Raw genomic sequence first — 6648 nt, forward strand, 5'->3', positions numbered from 1 at the left:
GATCTGAAGTACTGAAGACCGCATTCTCGTTTCACTACCATGCAGTGAAGTTCCTTAACGAACATCCAACTAATGATACGACCCCGAGCTTTATTCTTTTCCAGACTCATGTAATTAACCTGATCCAACGGAGCGAGCGGAGGAGGATTCCTAGCTAGGAAATCCGCTCGCCATTCGTTCACTGTCTTCTCACGGTTTTCTTGAGCTGTCGGAGAATCTGAAGAAAGATTGGCAAATTCTGCTGTCTTTTCTGCCACATACTCATCATCAAGAGCATTAACCTCCGCATTATCTAGCCCAACATAGACAGGACGTTCAGGATCCGAACCGATGAAGATTTCATCAATTGTAGAGAAATCGGTTTGGTCCTGAACCAACGGAGTAGCATCAATCATGTTCACATCAACTTCATCCAATTCCGTCAGAGCCAGTACCTGTTCATCAGACATTTCGGTAACATGTTCTCCCTCTTCTAACAGTTCACCCGTTACTGGATGATACTGATGAGCCACTGAGGATTCAGGGAGATCTGCAAACGCTTCTGGTTCCAGACTAACATGCTCAAGCCCTGTCGAAGTTTCTAGCGTTTCTGTCTGCTCAGATGGGCCAGTGGTAGCTGTTGAAGGAGCAGTAGGAGCATCTTGAGATGTGCCAGACCCACCTGCAGCACCGGATGCAGTTGCACCGGAACCTGAGGCAGCTGGTTGATCCGGATTTGCTGCATCATCATCCTTGTCATCTCCACGCTTTGAGGGAACGATGCCTAATGCATTGCACCTTTCATTCCACAGCGTACCTACTTTGTATTCCAACTTCTTGAAGTTTGCTTGAACAGGCTTGAAGCCTTCTATTAATCGATCATCGCGATTTTTATAGCGCTCTAACAGCTCTTCATGCTTCTGCCTTAGTGCTTTTGCCTCATTCTCCAACACAGTACTATGCCATTTCATTATCTCGACCTCCCTATCACGAGCCCTGTTGGCTTCTTTCAACCTTTCGATCTCTATAGCCTGTTCCTTAATCTTGAGATTCTGAGCATTAACAATTGAACACAGCGTGTTGTGTGCCACCACATCCTGTGTTCGCTGCACACGATACTCTTCAATTGTTCTTGTATGCCGACCGACTATGGAACCCAATTCACCGACTTGTTCGATCAGGAATTGAATCTTTTCAGCTTCAGATAAGACAGACAAAGTTTCTACCAGAGTCGGTCGCGAAGGCTCAGGTCCTGAGGAGCCAGACTGACCAGCCTGACCAGAAGCACCTGTTGGACCAGTAATAACAAGAGGAGGTCGGACATGTGTACCTGAGGCGGGAGTTGCAGGCGGCTGTTGATCAACAGACACCGTGCGCGTCCCAGAAGACCTCTGAGGAGAAGACATCAGGTCCAGCATCTCTGATGCAGTCAGTTGATCACTAACAGGAGGCAGCTGTTGCTCTGGAGCAGTTGAAAGCTGAATAGAAACAGGAATAGAGGAATCACCAGCCGTTTTCTTTGATGCACGAGTACCCTGTCTTTTTGCTTTCCTCTTTCTAATAAAACCCGGAGCAGCAGGGATATAATCCTCATCTTTGTCAGATTCTCCAGTTCTAACCGTCTTCTCTATTCGTTCAAAACGGAGATTCCCGCGATTATCATAGACCTTTCGCATCCCTGGAGGAGGAGGATTATCATCCTCAGAAGACGAACCATCGTCACCAGAACCTCCTTCATCTTCAGAAGATGAACTACTGTCATACACTAGTTTCCTAGGCTCATCTACCTTTCCTTTACCCTTGTCAGTTGCAACATCACCTGACTGAGTAGCAGGACCACCATCTCCACTTGCACTACCGCCTGTCTCACCAACTACAGTACCACCATCACCACCTGCACTAACATGAGCATCAGGATCAACAAACACTCCCTGAACTTCTTCAGCAGCAACATTAACATCAACTTCAACATGTGCTGCAGCACTAGAACTGCCAGCAGATCTCTTGCTTGATGCTTTGATTCCATGCTTAGCCCCGAGCTGCGTGTTAGCCAAAGCGATTAACCTTGGCTCTTCATCATCAGAATCACTCGCATCTCGACGCCATTTGTTGTTCTGCGGTGCCACGTAGGTCGGAACATCGAGATGACCAATAAGTTTTCTAATTGGATCCGATTCCTTATAGTTGGACATGGACTTGAAGATCAGCAGTGTACGCTCATTCATCGGATTGACAGGTAGAACATCTGCTTCAGCTTTAGGAAGATCAGGAATCTGATCATCAATCATCATCTGCAGGAATCTAGGATATAGCCAAAACTTGGTAGATGTTCGTTGGGTTGCTGACGGGAGTGGCCTTCGAGCATTTTCTTTCAGATTATCGAAAATATAACGTGATATGTTGAACGACTTGTTCAGAATCAGAGCCGTAAACAATCCCGTTAAATCAATCGGCGACAGATCATATCCAGATCGCTTGTTGCTCGGGCAGTGAATAAGGATATGCAATAAGAACTTGTATCGAAGCGGCATAAACTTTTTGTTGATCTGATTTGCAAGAACATTGTCGCTGTACCGTAGCCTCATCAGTAAGCCCCGCTGACATTGTAAATCAATAGAAGTAGAATCTTCTGGTTGATCTCCTAGTTGCAAACGTGCTCTGATAGTGTTCTCTGTAATCACCACGGGCTTCTCAGCAACTGATCCACTAATCACTTCCTTGTTCTCCACTGTTTCAACCACAGCCGAATTCCAGAACTCCTTGATATGAGACTGATAAGCAGTGTGCTGTGTAGTGATTGCATAGTTGATACGAGCGCGATGAAGGTACTCCATAATTCCCGTGAACTCCGGACTGATCTTGCCTTCAGGTTGTAGATAAGCAGCCATGTTATGTCTAGGTTCCGACATAGATTCAACCTCAGATTTTTCCTTCTTCGTTGGCTTTGCCCGTTCCTTCTTTACTTTCGGTGCCATTTCTGTACATCAAAACCATGACACGCAATGAGAAACCAGTCAAACAGTCAACAAGGATTTCACACTTAGAAAAATTTCAATTTCTTGAAAAATTTCTAAGTGTTGAATCCTCGAAGGATGCCATTTACCCATCGAAGGATTGAAACATGGCTCGAAGGATGATAGACTGTTCGAAAGATGTTACTTTCCTCGAAGGATGAAATTCCTTATCGAAGGATCATCTTTCGAAGGATCATGAATTTGAAAGATATCTTGATCATTCGAAAGGTCTGATCAATCGAAGGATGAATCCTTCGACAACCTTAACATCTTTCGAGTCTCAATTCGAAAGATATTTTGCAACACATTCGAGGTTGAGAGTCAACATCCTTCATGTTGATTTCCGACAACTGTTCATCGGCGATTTTCCGGTGAACATTTTAAGTTTAAATTCCGGCAACAGTTTTAAGTGGGATTCAAATAAGTTTTATGCCTGATAAAAACAACATCAAATACCATTTAAACATCAACATCTAAGGACTACCCGGACACTAAACCATACACAGCCACTGATTTAAACCATAAACCCAACAAGGTCTGTTTAACCCAACCCACAATCCTTGACATCAAGATTCAATCCAAAACTCTGTTATGAACATTTTAAACATCAAAAACTTATCATTAACATGTTTAGAACATTAGCACATTACATTCAACACATGTCAATCATCATTTTCAGAACTACAAAAACAAAGAAATGAGAAGCACATGATCAAAGAGGATTATCCTAATCACAAAATGTTGTTTGTAAAATGTATTAGGGTTATCCTACCGAGAATGTTATGTAAAAATCCTGATCTTAACAAGTTTTGATTTTGGCAGAGTTTCGGGGTAAACAGAGGGTTTTGAGAGATGAAATTTGAAACTGTTATGATGTAATGAAGAAGATGACACCTTTTATACTCTGACCTCGAAAGTCGAACCATCTCGAAGGATAAATGACCTTTCGAACGATGAAAGATGTCTCGAAAGATCAGCCTTGGGTCGAAGGATCCATATCTGGCTCGAAGGATACCAGATATTTGAAGGATCTGGATCGAAGGATACCAGATATTTGTGAGGATCCTCGAAGGATATCTTTCGACCTTATCCATCTTTCAAAAAGATCTGATTAGCTCGAAAGATCAAATTGGTCAAATCCTTCGTTGACCAATTCATCTTTCGACTGAGATGATTGACTTTCATTGACCATCTGATCTTTCGAGGGCCATTGCTTCCTCGAAGGATCAGATTTTCACCAACACTTTGGATTTTTGGGATTTTTGGGAATTTTCAATTTAAACCCTTCAAATTTTAGAGGTTTTCAGAAATGACCATTTTGAAAAATTGTCCGTTATGAAGTTCTGCAAAGGTTAGTTTTATGAAGTATCTCGACTTGCCAGGTATCGGATCGAGCACCAACATCAGATAATCAAAAATAATATTAACTTGAAAATCTTTTTGGATTTTTGATAAAATAAAAGACAACAATTTTAATATCCTTTGAATGTTATCAAACGACATCACCGCTAATGTCGTGCTGATACGCACCAAACGACAAAACTGTTTAAAATAAGACAATAAAACTAAAATAAATATGTACAAACACAACAATAGTTTTGCGAGTTTCTGGCGAAGAGAATCATATCAGCTTGCGGTCTTTTGTCAAAACACATTTCCTTTTAAAATTCTTTTACAGACGCGGATAAGTATTCTACCATAATTACCGATATTGTTGTCCACTTAAACTCAGCGATCAAGTGTAATCATAATACAATGAGATACATTTAAGGTATGATTTATACTTACCGACCGGTGTTCATCCACTCACGACACATTCCCGTATCAAGGTATGCACGAGAGTTCATCTTACTGGGGAGTATACCATTTATCATCCGTTTTTAACGTATATAACATGTGAACAAGTCACTTATTTGAGTTGAAAACAAGCCCTGTGTGATAGAATCACTTATTGATGAGGAACTTGATTTTCGATGCATGAGGGCACAGGAGCAAGTCCGTGAACAGGTCAGTACTTCCGTACAGCAGAGAGACGAACTTGACTCCCGGATAAATGTGATATTTTATCACTTATTTTGTATGGACATGTGATTGTTTATCACTTATTGAGGTCGAATGCAGTATGAATTATGTACACGTATGTATGGTATCATGGAAGAACTAGACTTTGTCTTTTATAGAAACAACCATGATACCCAGATGATAAACAGCATAAACCCCGAATATCTCAGAACCTCGGCAATCTATCAAACGAAATTTCGGTACCAAGACCATATGCCAATGAGCGGTTCCCACGCGGTTTTCAGTTCGTTATGTTTATATCTCCTGCATACTTTAAAATGATCGTGAGTCTACAGGTACATCATTAGTAGAGCTACTTATCATTTTCTTTTTCTTTTGATTTCTAGAAACATGTTTCGACCGACCTCTGATGTAATATCATTTTCTCTTATATTACCAAGAAACTCATTTTTGTTTTTCTATTGTTTTTGTGTTTTTCTGAATTTTCTCCCCCTGAAATGCAGAAAGTAAATAAATTAAAAACATATTTTTGTATTTTTGTGGTTTTTCAGTGTTTTTGTATTTTTCTTGAAACTTTCTCCCCCTAAAATTCAAAAATAGAATAAAGTAAAAACATATTTTTAGATTTTTGGTTTTAGAAAAATATTTACAAAAACGATTTCCTGATGTCGGTTACTCTTGCTTCACCTTTATACCGTTTACCAAAAGTAAATAATCGAATCTTGATTTATCAAATGCTTTGGTAAAAAGGTCGGCACGTTGGTGATCAGTATGAATGTGAACCACATCGATAAGTCTCTTTTCAAAGCAATCACGTATGAAGTGATATTTAGTATCGATGTGCTTCGTTTTTTAGTGCTGTACAGGATTTCTAGTGATCTGTAAAGCAGCTTCATTATCAACATAAATAGGAGTAGTTAGGAATTCAAAACCGTAGTCCCGCATCTGTTGTTGGATCCATAGAACCTGGGAACAGCAACTAGACGCAGCAATGTATTCCGCTTCACATGTAGACGTAGCCACACATGTCTGCTTCTTGCACTGCCAAGTGACTAGGCGATTGCCTAAGAACTGACATCCTGCTGTAGTTGATTTTCCATCTTTCTTGCAGCCGCCGAAATCAGAATCACTGTAAGCCTTGAGATTGAAGTTATCATCCTTAGGGTACCATAACCCGGTGTCAGGGCAACCCTTCAGATAACGAAAAATCCTTTTGACAGCAGCATAGTGAGAGACCTTCGGATTTGCTTGGTATCTGGCGAGAAGACAAGTTGGATACATAATGTCGGGTCTTGATGCGGTGAGATACATTAAAGATCCAATCATAGCACGATAAAGTGAAGAGTCTACAACATCCCCTTTTTCATCCGGAGTAATCCCGTGATTCTGCGGAAGAGGAGTAGAAATTGGCTTCGAATCGGACATCTGGAACCGGCTAAAGATGTCTCCGACGTACTTGGTTTGATGGATAAAAATTCCAGATTCGGACTGATTAACTTGAAAACCCAAGAAGAACGTCATTTCACCCATCGCACTCATCTCGAATCGATCTTGCATCACCTTTTCAAATTCCTTGCATAATTTATCATCGGTAGAACCAAAGATAATGTCATCGACATACACCTGTACCAAC

This window comes from Helianthus annuus, chromosome 17 (assembly GCF_002127325.2).
Source record: "Helianthus annuus cultivar XRQ/B chromosome 17, HanXRQr2.0-SUNRISE, whole genome shotgun sequence".
Lineage (NCBI taxonomy): Eukaryota > Viridiplantae > Streptophyta > Magnoliopsida > Asterales > Asteraceae > Helianthus > Helianthus annuus.